Source organism: Varroa destructor, unplaced genomic scaffold (genome assembly GCF_002443255.2).
Source record: "Varroa destructor unplaced genomic scaffold, Vdes_3.0 BEIS01000004.1, whole genome shotgun sequence".
In the NCBI taxonomy this organism is placed as follows: domain Eukaryota; kingdom Metazoa; phylum Arthropoda; class Arachnida; order Mesostigmata; family Varroidae; genus Varroa; species Varroa destructor.
In genome coordinates this window covers 37,192,639-37,212,273 of record NW_019211457.1, presented here as the reverse complement: position 1 = coordinate 37,212,273, position 19,635 = coordinate 37,192,639, and the positions used below count along the sequence as shown (strand labels likewise).

Here is a 19,635-nt window from a genome sequence, read left to right as displayed (position 1 = left end):
CCAATAAGGAAATGAAGAGCAGGTATCTAATATACTGTTGCTGTAGTGGTATACACATGGTTGATGCAGCGGGTCCTATGCAGAGCAGCCGGCATTCAGGTAGGTGATCAAGTAGAAGAGTCTTTTTTCCTTCTTAACCGTCGTCTGGCGTTGTATTCCTAGTCGGGAAGCGGTGTAGCTTTTGTCTGAGATGACAAATTCGATGACGAGGTCACTTGTTCATTGAGAGCTCTCGTCGCAGCTGCCATTGGTGAATCGATGATTGGATGATTGTGTAACACGCTGTTATGGAGACTGGCGTTGTCACACGACTGTTGAGCATGACGACCACGACAGATACAAAAAGGGAAAACGGGAAACAAAAACCTTTCATGAGAGATAGATGAAAACGAAGGTGATTCTTCGAGGCAGCCGGTAATCATCCGTTAAGAGATATAAACGTCTTGCTTATACCTATTTCATGGTTGGCTAGTAATCTTGCAAAAGGTTCATTTTTTGTTTTGATTTTATTTGGACCTTGTGCCCTTAAAAAGCTGGGTAACTCGTGAAGAAGGTACATGCCAGCGCTCATTTTCATGTATATGACTTTGCTTACATAAGGTAGGCGATGTTCTGAGTTGTTTAGCGGGAATTGTGATTGCAATAGGTTAATTCAGCTGTGTCGTTAGACTAACGACTAACTTTGATTATTCAATTCATCTTCGTTAACTCTCAATCTTGTTCGGTTTGTGTTTCTTTCTAAATGCGGACAAGATTCTGTTCCTGTGCTAAGGTACCCATATGGTCGCCTTGGATATGCTTTGGACATATCATGATATCCATATAAAAGGTGCTATGAAAACGCATACACTACAGGCTGTCTGAGCTGTTATATAGGATGTGTGTCCTCGGACGTCGATAACACCCTCGAGCATTTCTTTTTTTTTTTTTGCTTGAGGCCTTTTGACGGCCAACGATGTCGGAACAGCAGCGTAACCTGAAGAAAAAAGGTATCATCTTCGTTCTTGATGTCGTCGCCGCGGTGGGTCCGATGGCTATGCTGGATCCGAATGAATAAGAAGCGAGCTAATTTGCGAGTCACCTCGACTTCTACAACTACTTCTACTTTCTCAGCACTGGCATCTGCCGCAAGCCTGGCAGCCTCGGTCTCCGCCATAGGCTAGGCCGCCCGTCCTCCCATATCTTAAGGGAGGTTTGCCTTCCGCCAAGCTCTTCAGGAGTAGAGAGAGGCGGGAGCCCACATCGCCCACCCACAATCCCCAGTGGGCCAGAAGTACTAAGTCGCAGCCGGCAGCCTCGACCGTCCCCATGGCGAACGTCAATTTGGTGGTTGGCTTTGGGTTGCGGTGGAATCCTATATGGCGAAATAGTGGGCAGCCGTCCTGCCCTAACCGACTAGAGCTTATTGTGACTGTGGCTTTTGGATCGTGGGGCTCTCTAGGGGAACTGTTCTGAATTCGAGCTGGCCTATTCAGTGGGTGCCATAGGCCAACTTGCAGGCGGGTACGGGAGCAGAAGTGGCAATAGAGAAGTAGTAGTGCTTATAGGCAGAGCTGCTAGCGATTGTATGCTATAGACGAGCGCGGTTTTTAAGGTGTACGTCATCATCATCGTGGCAAAGCCAGTGTTAGTTGGTACTGAAGTAGCAGTTGCATCGCGTAGACTCGTGAAATTCAGCCTAGCGAACGCGAACGGCCATGTTAGTGCATACTTGTTGGTGCAGTCGGTCGACCATTGTAGGTCCGCGGTTGATTGGTCGTGAGCCTAAACAAGTATATATTCTTCTCATGGGTGTCCGCCTGTGACTACGTTTCCTGCTTTGAACGCTGTGTTTCGGCCGGCTGGGAGGCATTGCGTTTATAATCCACATGTTTACCACCGCCATGCATTGTCTGGCTGCTCGGGTGAAGCGCGAATGGAAGCGGCATTTCTTTACGAAAGGCAGGACTCCAAGGTGCTGCTTGCTGCTAACGAGGACTCACCGAGAGACGGGGTGTACAGAGTCTACCGATCGCAGATTTCGTTTTGGTTAGGCTACGCTACTCTATATTTGTACTTTTATATATGCAGATGGCATGACGCAGCTCTCATTATATATATATATATATATGTATATAGCATCCAGGGCGGGCAATTTAAACGAGTCCTCACAAGCGTGGAGTCTTGACCCACACCGGCTGTACAATGTTGCGTTTGAGACCGTATCGAATAAATCGGATGGTTGTCTTATACGGTTTTCGAAATCCACGCAAGAAAGGCGGAAGCCGAGATGTGTATGTCCATGGAAAACCCGAATTAATTAGAACCTAAAAAGTCACTTCTATGAAGACTATACCTACATTTGTTTCTATGTGCTGTCATTAAGCCCCCGCTGTTTTTTTAGTAGGTATCCTACTGAAAATTCGATGATGCACCGCGTTGTTTTTTTTTTTCAGTCAAACGACGACTACACCTATGCGTTGATTACGAAAAGTAGTACCAGCATCATTGCATCACTTCACGCAGTAGGTAAAATTCAACGGAGTGGGAGCCGCGATCAGCTTGTCACCGATTATTTGCTCCTTCTGTTCACTGACAGCGCCCCTGACGGCCACAATGATTATTCGTATTCGTATGTAGCATTCATTTCATTCCGCTTTTTTGCGACATGTACGTTTCCCCCGCTCCGTGGCTGCTAAGACAATGCCAGCAAGTGCTCCCCAACGAATGCGTAAGGAGCAACTGGTTCAGCATTTACCAAACGATATATAGGGCAGGGAGGGCTTGGATGGACAAATCTTTCTGACGTAGCAATGCTTACAAGAATAGTAGAACTGTTAAAAACAAGCAACTATAGTAGGATATGTCTACGCTCAACTACATTTGCTTTGTGTACCTGGCGTCTGTCTTTGTAGTCGATAAAACAAAACACCTAAATTAATGTGATTCTATTTTCATTCATAGTCTGTAGCACTGCCTAGCAACTCTATAGGCGGACAGGGCCGGGTGTCTGCACACAGCTTTTTGTTGCTCTTTTAAACAGCGAATTGATCGACTGTTGAGTTGTTGGCAACGGCTTGTAGTAGTGACTTGATCAATGAAGCGGCAAAAACAACAGATTCAAGTTAAACGAGGTATATTTCAGGTTGTTGTCGAGGTATGTTGTCATCATTCGACTGAACGACTAATTCATTACATATATATACCACGCGCACTCAAATAATAATGCATGTTCCGACGCCCCCCATTTTCGAAACTGCGCGGTTTAAATCGGCAGGGTAGTTCGATGGTCGGTGCTTAATTCCTAATGGCGTTCGTTCTGGTAGGACGACGCTGCTAGTGTCAGTGGTCATGCTATTGTATAGTCGTGGTCCGTCTAAATTATGAAACTGGTACCAGGATCAGAGTGTTGTCAGTAATCGGCCCAGGAAGCAGAAAGACAAATAACTCCGCCGCTCGGACGGGAGCAGCGCGCCAACAGATCTAACAACAGCAAGATAAGAGCGAACGCAAATAAATCCATCCTGATGAGCGACGCTCTATTGTTGTTGTGTATTTCTTGTATTATTGTACCGATGCTTCGCGTTTTTATGCGGTTTTTGTTGCCAATGTTGCTACTATAGCAGCAACAGCTGCCGCTGACGAAGTCGATGAAATTATTCTCGTTGTTGCTTCCGTCGATGTCGCCCTTCTACTTACGCAATGATTGTTCTTTTTCTACTGATTGAGCAAATAGCGTATGAATCCTCGTCGGGCCCATGCAAAAAACAATGACCAATGTGTCCTGGTAGAAAATGTTGGCTGGAGTTTGAATGTGAATAGGCAGTGGTGTCTATCTAGACTGCTTAGAAGAAGAAGACAACGCAACGCACGTAGGCCCCAGCGCTGACTCTCAGGCTTCGGGCCTGGCTGTGTGAATAAACATACCGGCGCGAAAGGGTTAACTGGCAATTAGGGCACGACACAGGGCTCAGGCCCATTTGGAAGAGTTGCCGCTCATTCTTTCAGATCATCAGCTGCTAACGATCAATAACGCCTGCCTATGAGGACCGCCGGCACTCTCGTGCGGCTCGTTCTCCCAAAACGTTCAATGTGACGTCGAATTACGGCAAATTCATACATTATACCATTAGAATATAGAAACAGCAAGCCCATGGAACATCAACAACCGAAAATCAACTGAGGCACAGACGAAGGCGTAGGCATATAGGCGGGCCAGTATACAGCGGAAAACCTCAGTGTCTTATGTCAAGATTAATTCAAGTCAACACTACCGAAGAGGTCGTACAGAGTAGCGAGTCTGCGGAAGCATAGCGGAAACTGCCATTGACTATCGACCGACGATGACGGACGCACTTCTCTAGTTGCAGACGAATTCGGCTACCGCCGCTAGAGTTGTTGTTGTTGTGGTTACGCATCGTAGCGATTACGAAGGTGCTAGTTGACGCAGTAACTGCTACGGCAGCAGCTGCCGCTGGAGCCAATTAAACCAGGCCAAGCACCTCACGGTGATCAAAAGCGTCCACCGCGAAATGCTTTACGGACACAGCGTCCTGCTGCTCCGTTGGCAGACCGGAGACACACTTCTGTTCCGTCGCAGTCATCGGTGTCATCGCAGTTATCGTAGAGTGGCGTTGCGGTAGTCGGCAAGCGTCTGCTGCTTGAGCTCTTTCGAACGAAACATTCCCTGCGCGTGATTTGCCTGCCTGCCTACCCACCAGTCTGTCTATCAGGTATCTCTGCTTCCTGCTCAAAAATGAAGAACACAAAAGTAAACAGAAATTTAACTAGTGAAATACGACAGATGACCGTACGCTAGCACTACTATTCTAAAATAGTAGTGCTAGCGTACGGTCGAACATAGAGAAAAACGGGTCTCAGCAATTATTAACCGATTTCAAATGTAACACAACTATTGTAGAATGCGTGCCCATCCCACATTATCAACTTAAAAAGTAAAGTAAAGCGAGAATTAGAACTTCAGACTTCAAAGCGAGCGTACCTGACTTGAAACACAACTGTATATCTGCGACTACTTATTCCAACAAAATGACTGTGTGGCGGTATAAAATTACATATCGATTTGACGCAGATCAATCTATGTAGCTGTATATGTGGCAAAGTAAATAACAGTAACGTATCACCATCGACGAAAACAGGTATTAGGGGGTATCATTGATTCCACCACCTGAGAATCCTGTTCCCTCTCTCGGTTCGACTCTCGCTGCCTATCCATCGTGAGAAGAAGGTTTTGCTCCTGCAAAGCAACCACTATCCAGCTAGTGTACGTAGATGTACACATTTCAGTTACATATCTGCGCTTGTCGCAGTGGTCTGTCATCTCAGCGATCTTGAGTTACATCTCTACAGTCTGTATGACAACGGGCTGTAGGTTGTAGCTTGCAGTCTTGTCCAGTCCTAACATGGCCAGATATTTGCCACCTCCGCCAAGTGTCACGACAATATGACGATGATGATGCTGACTTGGCCATCACCTTGTTGTCTCCGTCTTGCATTTCTGACCGTTTGCTTGTTCCTCACGCATCTGACACGACGACAACCGAATGCTGGCTTCCTCAGTCGCTGAATCAAACGAGGCCAACAACAACGACGATCAACTACCTAGTGCGTGCGCCTCATGTGTCACTTCTATCGTTACTGCTTCGCCGGCAGCACGAGCGGTGGCTGTCGTGGAATGACGCAATGACCGTTTCGTCGATCAACAGCGGGAGTTAGTTCGCGACTTTGCATTACTATATTGCGCTACAGCGGAGACATCACTGCTGTTCATGCCGCTTCCTCATAGCCAGCTAACGCCCAGCATACGAAGCAGGTCGTGCGTGACAAGACGGACCAAACCGCGTTTATATCAGGTGCTCAGATGCTAGTCCGATGTTCCCGCCCCTACCAGCCGAGGTCAGGAGAGGCAGACTGGCGGCTCGTGCGAGCGAAAGGACCCCCGGGGTTACTGCCACAACAACAATGATGCCAGAAAGTTGACAATGCTGACATATATCATCGATGACGGCGCGAGCTTGTCTGTTGGCTGCCGACCGTATGATAAGACAGAAATAGAAAGGTTGCTTAGCGTCGTTAACGTCCACTGTTAATGTTTGCTTTGTTAGTTGTTGGAGTGCGCTGGAGACAGGCGATGCTGCGAAACCCATTTGGACTCGAACTACACCTGAAAATATGCCACCCGACCTAGGATTCATGAATGTCGTGACGAAGTTAGACGAGTATACGTCCCCGTCACCGAATAGATTCGATAACATTTAGTTCAGTAGAATTATAGTCGAGCTATGTGCCGATAGCTAAGTATGAGAACAAGCTATTATATATATATATATATTGAAGTATAGAATAGAAATGCATAGTATACTTTGGACGATGCTATAGACATCAGCCGCAACGTTGTTACATGCACATAGTTAAAAACCGAAGCCGTACGTAAATGACCGGCGTCTCAGAGACCCAACGTCGCCACATCTCGGTCGGCATTTACAGGCCTACTACGTGGTGTCTATCCTCTAGAAAAACGACTGCAACAATTTACTGTTAATAATAATAATAGTAATTCTGTTTGATTTACCCACATCCTTTGTATTGATTAGTACACGGCCATGTAATTGAATAATACATGTGGCATTACCTCGAAGCCAATCTGATCACTGAATTTCTACGAAATTGATTCTGTCTAGCATGACGTAAGTGCTTCTACCACTATTATTTATTCAATCTAAGCAGCCGGCCAACAGCTAGGGAGTCTATGCCAGGACGGCTGCTGCATATGGTTAAATGAGTGATAAGGGTTAACATGGCGACTACTTCACAATTGCTTCTATTGTTTTTACCAAAAGATAGATGGCGCCCGTCGCTATACGCATGGAAGCAGCGAATCCAGTTCATTCGCGACCCAACAGATAGACAACAGGTGTTGCTCATTGTCGCTGCAGAATCGATGACTGCATTGATCGTCACCGCCCAATTCTGACCCAGGCCAAACGTTATAGGTGGCAGACGTGACGTGAGACCCCTTGAGTACGTGGAACATTCATTACGGCTCATTTTTCTCGTAGCTGATCGAAATATTAATCCTCGATTTATCAATCAAGCTGTCATTTTGTATTCGTCGCACCGAGCCCCCATCTGAGTTAGCGGACGCACCGTTACTATATCTGATCTGCGGTACTGAAGATGTCTGTTATTAGCTAACGTCTGATAAATGACATTTTCTTTTAAAAAAGTTTAAGCATTATGGCAGTTACTGTATTGAGCCAAGGACCGTGTATAGTACATTAGCTTTGATTACGCCGTTATTTGTTCTATCAGCAGCAGCTACTCAGATTATTTCCCCCGGTTAAAGTTCACTGCACCATAATATTCCACCATGTATCACGATTTTTATAATGGAAATACACACGCACACGTAACTGTGATAGGCCACAGAAGAGATCGAACGCTTCGGACGGTCACAGTCACCGCATAGGCTATTATTGGTATTTTGTATTAATTTATAGCAGTCATTAGATCGTTGCCACTGGAAACGACAGCACATGTCAATAGGGGGGTCTGATTGTTAGCATGAGTGACCGAATTCTAGCTTTTATTGATTATGCAGAACATTGAATTGATTTAGTCGTACAAAGAAAAACATCGGATTACCTTATATTTTTATTTACAGATCGAGATTATACCGCAATGCTAAGAGACTGATTTATTTAGCGAACGCTCAACTCTTATTTTCGAAAAGTAGGGCTTTGTAAGGCAGGTTAAAAAACATTCCTGTAGAGCATCTTCCGAACATATGACGCTCGAGAAGTTGACACATCATTAATATAATTCGTTTGCTAGCTGTTTAAATCTGAAGCACACTGATACTATTATTGTTATTATTATCAATATGTTTAAGTTCTTTCCCACTCTCTCGTCCCTTTTATCCATTTTCCGATCAACTTTATCTATTCATTGCTGTCGGCATTCTTGCCCCTGCCGGGGCTAGTTCCTTTACTTCGATCCAGAGTCTTGTTTCCCGGCCCACGTTCACGGCTCATTTGGCGCCCCCTGTTCCGGCATTCTTCCGCTCACCCCCATTTGCCATCCTCTTTTCATGTAAAAGGCCTAAGTTAAGTTTCCTTTAGGCGGCCTTACATTCCCCGTCTATTTCTACGTTCTCTTTTCAAACGTATAGTTTTAGGTTCCTTCATCAGAAATCTCCTAGAACCAGCCGTTTCTTAATTAACTCTGCTCCCCGTCCATTTGGCAGAAGGAGAAGCTAGGATGGCACGTGACTTAGTCGACGTCATCACACAGCTAAAACCAGTCACAGTGATCACTTTTTCGTTACACTTTTTTCCACTTAGTCACGCTACAGTACGATAAAGACACGCTTTTATGTAACACGAACACTTACAGAAAGAAAGAAAGAAAGACAGGAGAAGAGCTGACCAAAGATTCGTTCTCTAATCGTTAAAAAGGACCTCTGCGACACAGAAGAGCAGCTGCATAAGCCATGCGGTCCTTCGACCTCGAAGTTGTCTTCAGTTGTGACGGATCCTTGCGACCAAAGCACGAACTTCCACGTACATTGCAAATGAAAAATGAGAATTTTTTTTGCATACATAATACTTTTCGGTCGCCTGACCCGTCATTACGTTCCATTCTGTAGTTCGTATATAAAGCGTATCGCGAATTCGTTCAGCAGCAGATGGTATAACAACAACAACAACAACAGGCTTATTTGTTGTAAAAGGGGTTTTTTACATTGCTTGTGCGAATGGTAGCGAGAGCCGGTCTAGTTAAACTGAATAGAATTTTGAAAATGTTCAACTGGCCCTATACACTCGATACGTACTTGGCTCTACACTTTGAATTACCGTCATATTGTCTTAGTAAAAAAAGGCAAAAAATAGCATGCTAAGTTCACCTTTATCAGCGGAAGGTTTAGGAACTTCTGACACGGACCTGCCCTATCCGCATTGCAGACAAGGAGCGCCTACGAATGTTGGGCTAGTCCCTCGTTTGAGAGCTGTGTGCCTACACGCGGTTGACGTTGTCGCGTAAGTGACGGAATGGGGGCGCTTTTAGTTTTCCACCTCTTCCCTCCTCATCCTCCTCCTCCTCCTCCTCCTCCTCCTCCTCCTTCTCCTTCCCCTTTTCGTCAAAGTTTGCTGCGAGAACTGTGGTCTGATTGGAGTCTGGTGGCTTGTATCGTCTTCTGTAGCCGGCTAATGCTTCTCCGCCAACAAGCGGACGCATCGACTTTCGAACCGTTTCTTTTCCAAGTTTACTTCATGATCCTAAAGTGCTCTATCTGGCGTATAGCTCACCTTGTGGTTAACTACACTTCGTTTTACCGACCAACTCACTGAAGAATCACTTTGGGCACCAACGTAATCCAACTCTCCAGCTACTATCGTTAAGCATCTCAACGTCACCGATCCGCGACCATCAAAGGGCTTCTTTACTCGCTGATGCCTTCAAAAAGCGCAGTTGGATAGAGTCAGTATAGACCCGTTTCACTAGCAAAAATTGAAAACAATCATTTTTACACTACATGATGGATGATCGGTAGACTGCTTACGATATCTAAGCAAATAGCCACAGCGATGATACATGTTTTGGGAGCTTTTAGCCCTTGCTAAAAATATTCAAATGGGGCATAAGTATTGGCATGCCTTATGTTTGTTAGACGCGACACGCGAGACTTGGGTCAGCTTCTCAGGGATTTTACCACCAAATCAATCATGCTATAGTTACGTATTAACTCTAATGGCTTACATCTTTCGAACGCTTAACCTACATCAATTGTCTTTAGCATTCTACTACATTCACAATATGCAAAGAACTTGCTACCCATTGGGTCCATGTTATTATTACGGCTAATTAAGCATTTTGGAGAAGCGTATATATAGTTGTTTAGAGGATAAGCGAACCGTTTCTAGACGCTTTGTTATCAGTCGCCGGTTATCAACCTCGTTGTCGCTCCTTTGTGTGGAAGGAACAGAACGATTCTTTGAAGATGCTTTCCAGCTTTCCCTGCGACATCCTCGCGATTCGTTCTTGTGAATCCGCCTCCGAATCTTCTATACATCCGCGTGCTTTGTGATTGGCAATCACTTTTTAGGCACTGTCAGCCATTCTCCTGCAGCAGTACGACTGAGATTGCTACATGTTGTAGCGAACTACCCCGGCAACCTTCCCTGCTATACAATAACGTAGTGTTCTGCCAAGAACATCACTACAGGTGTGTTCGTGTGTGGTTCGGCGTCCTTTTCGAGGACATGCTCCAGTCCTTTTGGTTATTCGAATAGATGGCAGACAACATACTGCCCTCGACAGCAATGCGGATAGAACGGGCCCGAGTTTTTCTACTATTACGATTCGAGCCTGACGACAGCCATAAGGACCTTACTAAAAGCGGCCGTCGCAGTAAAGGACAGAGCGATAAAGGTACAGGTTTCGGCGAGGAGAAAATGGAAGCGGACAGAGGGGCAGAATGAAATAGTGGGCGCTGTAAGAGGTACGGGCGCCGCTGCGGCCGTCGGTGGAGAAAAACACGCGAGTAGCACCAGCAGCTGCAGCCGCTTTCATTATTGCAGTTATCGCCGTCACCAGCGTCTGCTTCTTTTGTGCCTTCGGCTCCTGTTGCTGCTGCTGTTGATGCTATGCACTTCGCTCCCGCACTCAATTCCTTTTCCGCGGTCTCTTAGTTGCCCTTATTCTACTCATTCGTTCGGTTTTTTCTTTGCATACAGGCGAGGTCCACTGGCCCGGGATTCACTCGCGCAATTGCCTCATGTCTGATTCTAGTCACCAGCTACACAGGCTCTCTCAGTGACAGGTATTTTAGAAGGCCACTACCATCACCGGGCTATGCTAGCGTAGCTACTAGCAGTAGGTGCTGAGACTTAGCGGTTGCAGAAGCGAAAACCCTCCTGATTAAGCGGCCTGTCACTGTCGGCCTTTTACGAAGGAGTAAGAAACGAAGAACGAACATCATTGCCTATGTGTCTGCTATTCTGCAGTTCTATTCAACAGTAGGAACGGTGGCAGCAGCAGTGGTAGTTAATAGTTGTGGTAGTAGGCAAGAGCTGTTCTTCATACTGCCGCAGTATGCTTTATCAAATAGCATATTCTATTTTATGTATCTGTCCTGTAGCACTTGCCTTCAGCCTTAGAGAACCTGGACACACCTTTGCTGGCGGTAGTACTAATTGTATCACGTAGCCTCTTCTCTGGCTAACCTACATTTTACCCTTCTACCCTTTTTCCAGGGAAATATAGCTTTGCAGCAATGAGCTTGTCGTTCTCTTCATACAAAAAAACCATGATCCTAACAGTCGCTTGGTATAGCGTGTATTCTAGTACGAACGTTTGTAGCAAAAGAGAGACGAAAGGAAATGCTATGGAGGGAATCCGATTCGACGTAGGAGAAAAATGCACTTGAATCTATCCATTGCGCTATTCTTTCTGAACTGCAATCATCAGCATTATCCCGTTGCTCCTTTTTCTTTGCCTTGTTCATCGGTGTCTGATCGCAGAACCGCCCGCCAGCTTGCCGCGTAGCTTCCCACACCCCTACCAGCCCCCGCGTTCCCACTTGCTCAAGTTGTATTAATAATATACCACTTCCGGTCTCGATTTCCCCGACCGTTTGTTTGGTGGGCCGAAAGCTGAAGCCCGGCCGAGATCGACCGAAACCTACCACTGCTATCATAGATTCTTCTATACACGGCACCGATATTCGCGTATAGGGTTTGCCTCTGTGTGCACTATGTAGCTAGCTAGCTAGATGGCGAGCATGCTGAAGCTGGCTGCGCTAACTCTCGCTGTTTGCCGGCCTCGAATGGGGTCTCGCTTTCTGCTGTAAAAGGGAAGTAGGACTCATTAGGCAGCAATACAGTTGTAGCAGGCCGCAGCAATACAGACCGAACAAGGCAAAGAATGGACTTCCTCAAGAAACGCTTGGGCTTAGCTGTGGGTGAGCTATCCCGAGCCGATCTGAAACGTGATGGGAACGCCAGTGCCCGTGCCTGCAAGAGGAAGATACAGCAAGCACGAGTCGCGTATACGACAGCGCAGAGTAGATAGAGCGGAGACGGTAAGAAGCTCAGCCAAGGCGAAGAGGTCAGCAGTTAGCTGGTCTGGGTAAGCAGATCAACGGATGCGTTGTCCCCGTAGCCCTGTGTCATTTTCTTTCTTTGCTGCTGCTGCTGCTGCCGCCATCATCATCATCGTTCCCGTATGCCCATAGCGCCATATACCTTATAAGCGGATTTGCACAACACTAAATATGGTCACTCGTATCTACTGCCCCTGAATGTGCTAAAATGCCCTCTTTGAGAACATATCGCAACTGGTGGAAAATATAGCGCACTATTTTCGAAGATAATTAGCAGCTATCTGCTGCTATGATAAAGTTGTTACGGATGAGTATAACCGGACAAAACGTGATGTATGCCCTTAGAAACAGTCCTACTTGTGAACTTCGTATTTGTAGAAAACTGCTATTATGCGTAGAACCTGCTTTCTGCTATTATACGTATACACCCACGCCTAACAGTACCTATTATTAACATTCACTTCTCTTTAATTAAGAATATTAACTGTGTTATTCCTTTATGGTAATTATGGTTGACATCTACAAAGGGTGTACATAGGGCGTTCGCAACGATCCTCCGTGCCGATCAATCTCGTCGGTCATATCCGAGATGCTTTTCTGAGCAACCGAATGGTTTCATTCCGAGACGACCACGCGCTGCCAAGACTCTATTGCCGGTAGCCGAAACGGACCTCCGCGTCATCGTCCAAGCTTAGATTCGACCTGATCTATGGGGATCTTAGTAAGGACTCCCGCAGCCGTAGCAGTGGTGTTGATGCTGATGGCTACGGGGCAAATACAGCAGCCAACATCAGAAAGCAGCAGCCTTCCGATGGAAAGAGGGTGCATAACTTTCACGTTATACGCGGTACAGTGATCCATATCTTTTCACTCCCTGAATTTTTCTTTCACTCTACCACTTGCCTGGCTTTCCGATGCCCTCCCCCTTTGTTGCCTCCTGGCCCCTAAGCAACGCCATAGCCGCCAGGGCAGTCCCGGCCGAAACCTCTAGCTCTCTTATTTCGTGGTATAGCCTCGTGATCTGGCCGCCGTGAGTATCGGCTGATGGCAGACCGTTGTCGTTAGTCCGAAGGTTCTCGATGAACGTGGAGAAGGAGAAGTCGTAGTTGCCGCTGCCGGCCGGGAGCTGTGAATCTAAATATCGGGATGGCGGCGGCGGCGGCGACGTTCAATGAAGATGACAACAAAGACGCCGATGAGGCGCATCGAATTGAGAACGATGTGGGTGGTGATTTGATGGCGTCCATTCCGCCATGTCAAACATCGCTCTAGTGTGACCTATCGACATGGCGCGACAAAGGAAAACACTGTACTGAAAGACAGCCATAAAGACAAGTACGCACGCACACTTGCGACGCTGGGATCGAGATGAGAAAGAAGAGATCGATTGTTGGCACAAGTCTAATGGCCAAGCGGTGATGATGGTCGCAGGGTAACAGCACCTCTTGACTAACAAGAACATTCAAATGCAAGAGCAGACAACGCGGCAGAAGTCAATTTAAGTCTTTATTTACTTGTGGTGGTAGGCAATATTGGACCCTGATTTGCTTATATCTAAATAACTACATAAATAGCATAAAACGACACTTTGCGTTTTATATGTCACGAAAGTTAGATGTCTGCATGATCTTATAGAGCAGTAACTTAATTTTAATTAGATGCACCTAGTATCTGTATCCTTAATTTTCTATTTTTAAGCCGCTTATCATAGCATTCGTGCATTATGGGTTGAAGCTAGAATCAATTTCTTATGCTGTGCAGTAGAGATGTACCATTCCGTACAATGGTAGCTAATTAGCATTTAATATCTGAATTTCTGCGAATATTACAAAATTACTGAAGAGGTTAATTAGGAGACGTTCCACTGACTGCAGCATGTAATACTTTGTTCGTTGCTGCCTACCTGTTCACTGGTGATAAATTGAATATGCTGTTGACGTGTAACTCAACCTTAAAAAGTCGTAACTTTCAAGATAATGCCCAGGTACACGTTCAGTCATCCCGTAGGCTATTACGGATGTCTGTTTAACCACCTGTTATGTAAGTAGAACGATTGAAACGATGACAACGTTATATTATATCCACATACTATTGCTGAGACGATTCCTCTCAGTCTTCCTGTGTGCGCTGAGGTGAGTGTTAGATCTCATCGTTGTGTTCACCTTGTTCCAGGTTCACGCCCTCAGGTCTTCCGCTCGGCCGCACTCAAGAGGATGTTTGTTTCGCTCCGCAATCTGATATCTAAAGGATCCATCCCTTTGCCCCAGCTGTCTCCGCCCCACTGCTTACCTCCTTACTGCTTACGTTTTTCTCTCTCACCAACCATTGAGCCTTTATCGCAGTGTGAAGAAGGTGTCACCACCTCTGTATGGTGAACGCACATCGATACGAACAGCCGGAAAGCAGTGAAGCAAGTTGAGCAGCTTGGCTTGGCTTGGCTTCACAATCGTTGCCAGTGGACCCGCGCGTCTGCTTGGCTTGGGCATTCATTCAGCAGCGGCAACAGTGCTAGCATTGGGCGGGGAAGTGAAGAGGGTGGCCGAGCAGGGGCATATCCATTTGGCCCCACGCGTCCTGTGTTCCCCAATAGTCGAATGAGCCAGCTTCTGCAGCGGCTCGTGTATGCCGTGCAGGCTGATGGTCGCCAATACCTCTCACTGGCCACCATGATCATGGCAATCTCGGCAAGTAAGCGCTGCCAATCCCCAACACCGTTAATACGACCAGCGTCTTGACTGTGCGCTTTCCTACCCTGTTCGTTCGCCCCTACCACCCTATAGCGTACTTGCTGCACTCGTCGACGTTTCCCTTCGTGCTGTTCCCTCAGGTTTTCCCGAATCGACCCTTCTTTAGACCAAAATCCTCCTGCGGGTGGTGTTCTGATTCTTTGGTGGTGCTGGGTCTAGCTTTCGTTGCCAGACGGACATCGAAGCAGCTAGGCCCCAACCGCAGTGGCTGCCATAGCAGGAGGGGATAACGGCGACCCCCGTTCTATCTTGAAACTCCTGCCCGAAACAACTAGACCGTGTGCCATTCCCGAACGAATCGTGTCTCCTTCAGAAGTTACACTGTTCAGTAGCAGCAGCAGCAGCAGTAAGGCAGGCGGGATGGACAAGGGATAGATACACACACACCCGCGTTGGCAAGCGACGGATGGGTGACGACCACAGAAATGCGCCAATCGTTGTTCTACACATGAACAGAGTATTTTTCATACTGGGCATTCTATACGCCCGCCGATACATCGACGTTTAGGACTGAGGTGCTGGCTAGGGCTTATAACGAGCCTTATTTGCACAAACGGTACCTTCATTTGTTTTTCGTTCAATCTTTCATAGGCACTCCAAAACTTGTTAAATATATAAAAATGCATGATTTATTTCAATTTACCGAACTTTGTACCAGTGGGACCAGTTTAAATAGGCGTATTGTAAAGTAATTTCGAAATAGATAAAAAGTGTCTTAATCGTTTATTGATTATTAGAAGATGTCTTTGGTCGCACCAGGCACGACTCTATCTACCAGTGTCGGAAGGTCACCCTGACGATTTGTGTTCGTTTGCTGGTTACTATGATATTATACTAATGATGCGCCACGTATCTACTACATTTCGGTTGTGATAGTCAATTTTCCTTGTTTGTTTCTTTGCCAGCTTGCGTCTTTCCCTCAAGTGACGGCGCCTCCTGCTATCCGTCTAGCGTCCCCAGTCACAAGCGCCGCTTCTGCCACCCGGTGGCTGCGCGATGATGACATTGGCTTCAGATCTCCTGTTTCTAAACTGGAGGCTGCCGCCATTGCTCGCTGCTCTGTGACCGATTCACTCACTGGCGCTTCAATTCAACTGACTTGACAAATGGCGACAAGATGCTTAGTTACTTAGTATCTCTTATTATTTTCATTATGCACTGATAACTTTCCCCTCCCCTCCTCTTTTGCTCACTTGCTCTCGCGGTCTTTCTTTTATTTTCGCTAGCATTGACGCTAGCACGTACCGTTACATTGATAATTTTCAAGAATCATTCTATAAAAATTACCACTTTGATTATTCTTACTTCTTTCGTTATTGTATTCGTTTTATTCTCTCATTTTATTTACATATTCTACGTGTGCTTTTTTCGATTGCGTTTCGCCAGTGCCGCTCGGCCCGGGTTGGAATCGTTTCGATCGAGGTCGGTTGTTGCTGATCCTGATGTCCGTACAGGTCCGCTCAGTCCGTGACACCATCCATGACAGACAACGACCATCAAATAAAAATGGTTTCTAAGACGATGGCTTGTCGGGCTATTATCTCGCTGAGACTTGCGGGAGCTATGGTCCCGTTGTGCAATAGCTTTGCGTCAGCAATAACTGATTTTGATGTTTTTTTGAAACATCTACGGCCGTATCAGCGTCAATGAGCAGGCGTGTGCCGATCACGAAGCGGCAACGGTCGAATAGGCAGGCGCAAATTGTCAGTACGATTAAATGACGCCGTAGAAATAGATCTCGTCGTTCCCGTACTAGATGTCAAGTGGCAGATCGTCGCGAGCTGACACGGGTTCCACTCTGATCTTGGGGCTTGTTGTTGTTAGGGCTCGATCTTTGTTTTCAACCATTCCCCCTTGCAGTGTACAATGTTCCTGCAAATACGGCCCGTGAATAGTCGCTATTCAGTTTTGGCTCGTGTTTATCTTACGAGCAAAGTAAAGACGCAACAGGGCAACATTCAATTGACTAGGTAATTGAATTGGAAATGAATCGAGACAATTATAAATCGATGCGACAGGTTCATCGAAGATATGATTTAGGCCTTTTATAGTATGCCCCATAGCCTTAAAATGATTTATTATACCTAAGATGCAGCGAAAAATTCAACGTTCTACTAAAACTGTAACAAAAGTCGGTAATTATACTCGTCTCAGAGCTGACTAAACCCTTTGACATACCAGCAGCAGCATCGAATCGCAAAATATCTATTACTATATAAAATATCAAGCAATTAAAACCCCTCGTTAGTTCCTAAGTATATAACTTTATAACACGGATCCACAATGGGGTCTATTCCGACGATTGTATCCATCAGTGAGCTGATAGTGGGTTGAATAGTGAATGGGGCTATTAGTTGTAAATAGGTTCAGGATTGCACGCACACAGGCACAGGCGGACCTACAGCATACGATCGAGCACTGCAGAGATAGGCGTGGCCAAAGAGGTTACTGCGAATGGCAAGCGCTCTTAGGAGAACGGACTGGCCGTTAGGGCTTCGTTAATATGTTGGGCCTGTTCATGGAGCTAACCAGCAGTCCACTTTCCTCTATATGCTTTCTACCGCTGCCACGACTCGCTCGTATTAGCGGGAGTCGGCCTAGTCCATCCGTTTGTTTTTAACGGTTACCCCACGGTAATACTGTAGCGGTAGCTTATACTGTAACTGTAGGTAGCCTAAACCCTTTCTGGCTGCAGTTCGTTATTCTGGAGTGCTCCACGAGATTGTTCTGATCTCAGCAAATATCCGCTGTGCGAACTTACAAGGGATTTCACAGTAGCAATTGTGCGGAGTCTAATACAGTGGCACCCACCTGCAGAGTGGTAATAATGGTGAAGCTAACGACGGATGTTGACCGGGAACGGTAGGGACTGTTCAGGCGTCAAAGCTTCAAATACACAAAGCGCCCTTTACATACGCCGTCATGTCTGCTCAGTCGGGGTCACGGACGGCCGCTAGTCCTTTCCTTTCTCTCGCCCTCTCGCTATTTCCTACAATAGGTAGCTGTGGGTTGCTTACCGGCTTTCTCTGCCTCCACTTGATCTAGCCCCAAGGGTTAAGCCGTAGGCAAAGGCGAAACCGCTCGTTAATAACGCCAGTACCCTCCTTTAAGACAGGGCAGAAACACGGTAGACAGCCGGTCATGCCCGAGCTTCTTTTCCATTACACTCTTTCACTACGAAGTTTCAACACCAGTGCTGAATAGAACTGCAACAATAGTACCAGCGGTAGGGCTCTAATTCGCCAAAGGAAGGCCGCAAAAGTTACGCGGGGTTAAGGGCTAAAGGCGCAGATTAAGGGACGGCGATGGGCGAGACCAAGTGGCATCTCGTAGGCATCATGTTATTACCAGTAGGTCTTTAAGTAGACTGACTGAGGTTAGCGTGTTTTCATCCCTATTTAATAAAAATGACGGCTCCACAAGCTGTAGTTGCGCGTCCTGCTGCACCATTGGCATCGGGTGAGCACGTCCTACTCATTAGGGGTCCGTTTCATGCTTAACAACGAGCAAGCAAGACTTTTTAGTAAAGATGGCAAAAAAGGGTTCCTTGCCAAAATACTCATGTATTGTTCTGATCATAGATGAATGGCTGCTGTTAGACAAGTACGTCACGTTTATTCGACTCTTATATGTCTATTGCGCACTGTGATTGTTTGCCACGAAGTACTCATTTGATACTTATCTACACGGACAAGCACTTTTTTTTATATCGTCGTGAAACTTCGGTACGCAATATTTACCTGTGGGTGCCTTCGTCGAAGATGCTCGAGCTTTCTGTTGTAGGTTAGCTCGAATGGTTAAACTAGGCTGTAAAACTAAATCATCTGTGTTCATATAGATGAATTAACACGGAAAGCAGCACAGGCAGCGCCTAAAATTATGCTGTACTACTTTGTAGGACGCTCGCTATCCATTTGGCCAACACATAAATAGGACCTGAAATAAAGTACGAGCGTCGTCGCCATTACGTATCATCAAATACGTCGGTATATCGACGTCTTTGATGATATATAATGGCAGCTGATTTTTTACAACTATTCTCAGGTGCTGCTTCCTTTCAGCTTTTCCTCGTCCTTTTTCTCGTCCTTAAGTCCCCTCTCCCCTCTAACTACTACTTAACTCTTTCGGTTTGTTCTTAATCCTATTCTTACCTGTCCGTTATCGTCTGTCGTCATCGTAGCTCATCATTGCCATAGTTCGAGATACTGCCGGAATGAGGGGTCGGGTCGCATCCGTAAGAGGGTTCTCTTTGATCGTAGTCGTAACACGATTGACCTGAACTCCTCATGTCAATATAGGCTCATTCTTGCCCGCCTAGTTTTTTCAACGCTGCTTGACTTGAAAGCCTTTGAATGACTAACAGCAGCGATCCTCATCGTCGTCGCTGGAGCAATCGGCTAGCGACTGTTGCTTTATCCCGAGCTGACGGTCGCTGTTGTTGAGGCTGTTACCACTCTACCCGCTGGTGCTCGGTCGTCTCGACTGGGCGATTTCGTCCCGCTTATAGCCATTCTACTATCTTGTCCCGCGCCGAAGCATATACCCTTGAAACCCATTCCTCAGTCAAGTCGTCTCGTGCACTTCATTTCATATCGTTTTTTTCTTGTCGTTCTTCTTCGCTATTACGGTTAGTCGAATGACGGCGGATAATCTCATTCAACCTGTGACGATCCGCCTATCGACAGGGGAAGGTTCAATACAATCGGGAGCGTATAACGAACCTGAACATCTACTTAGTTTACGTTGAAATAGAATCGTTTCGTCATTACGTCATGACCGCTTTTT

At 46.3% G+C, this 19,635-nt stretch overlaps 1 protein-coding gene across 4 annotated transcripts in view; it reads left to right on the top strand.

Moving 5' to 3' along the window:
- LOC111249118 (uncharacterized) overlaps nucleotides 1–19,635 on the top strand; it is a 200,731-nt gene that overhangs the window by 103,128 nt on the left and 77,968 nt on the right. For 2 of the 4 annotated variants that reach the window (XM_086988492.1, XM_086988491.1), the window contains exon 1: nucleotides 4,465–4,712. The exons of the other annotated variants lie outside the window; for them this stretch is intronic. The gene's annotated coding sequence lies outside the window, so the exon portion shown is untranslated. Of the gene's footprint in view, nucleotides 1–4,464; nucleotides 4,713–19,635 lie in introns of those variants that run through there. 4 annotated transcript variants of the gene reach the window in all.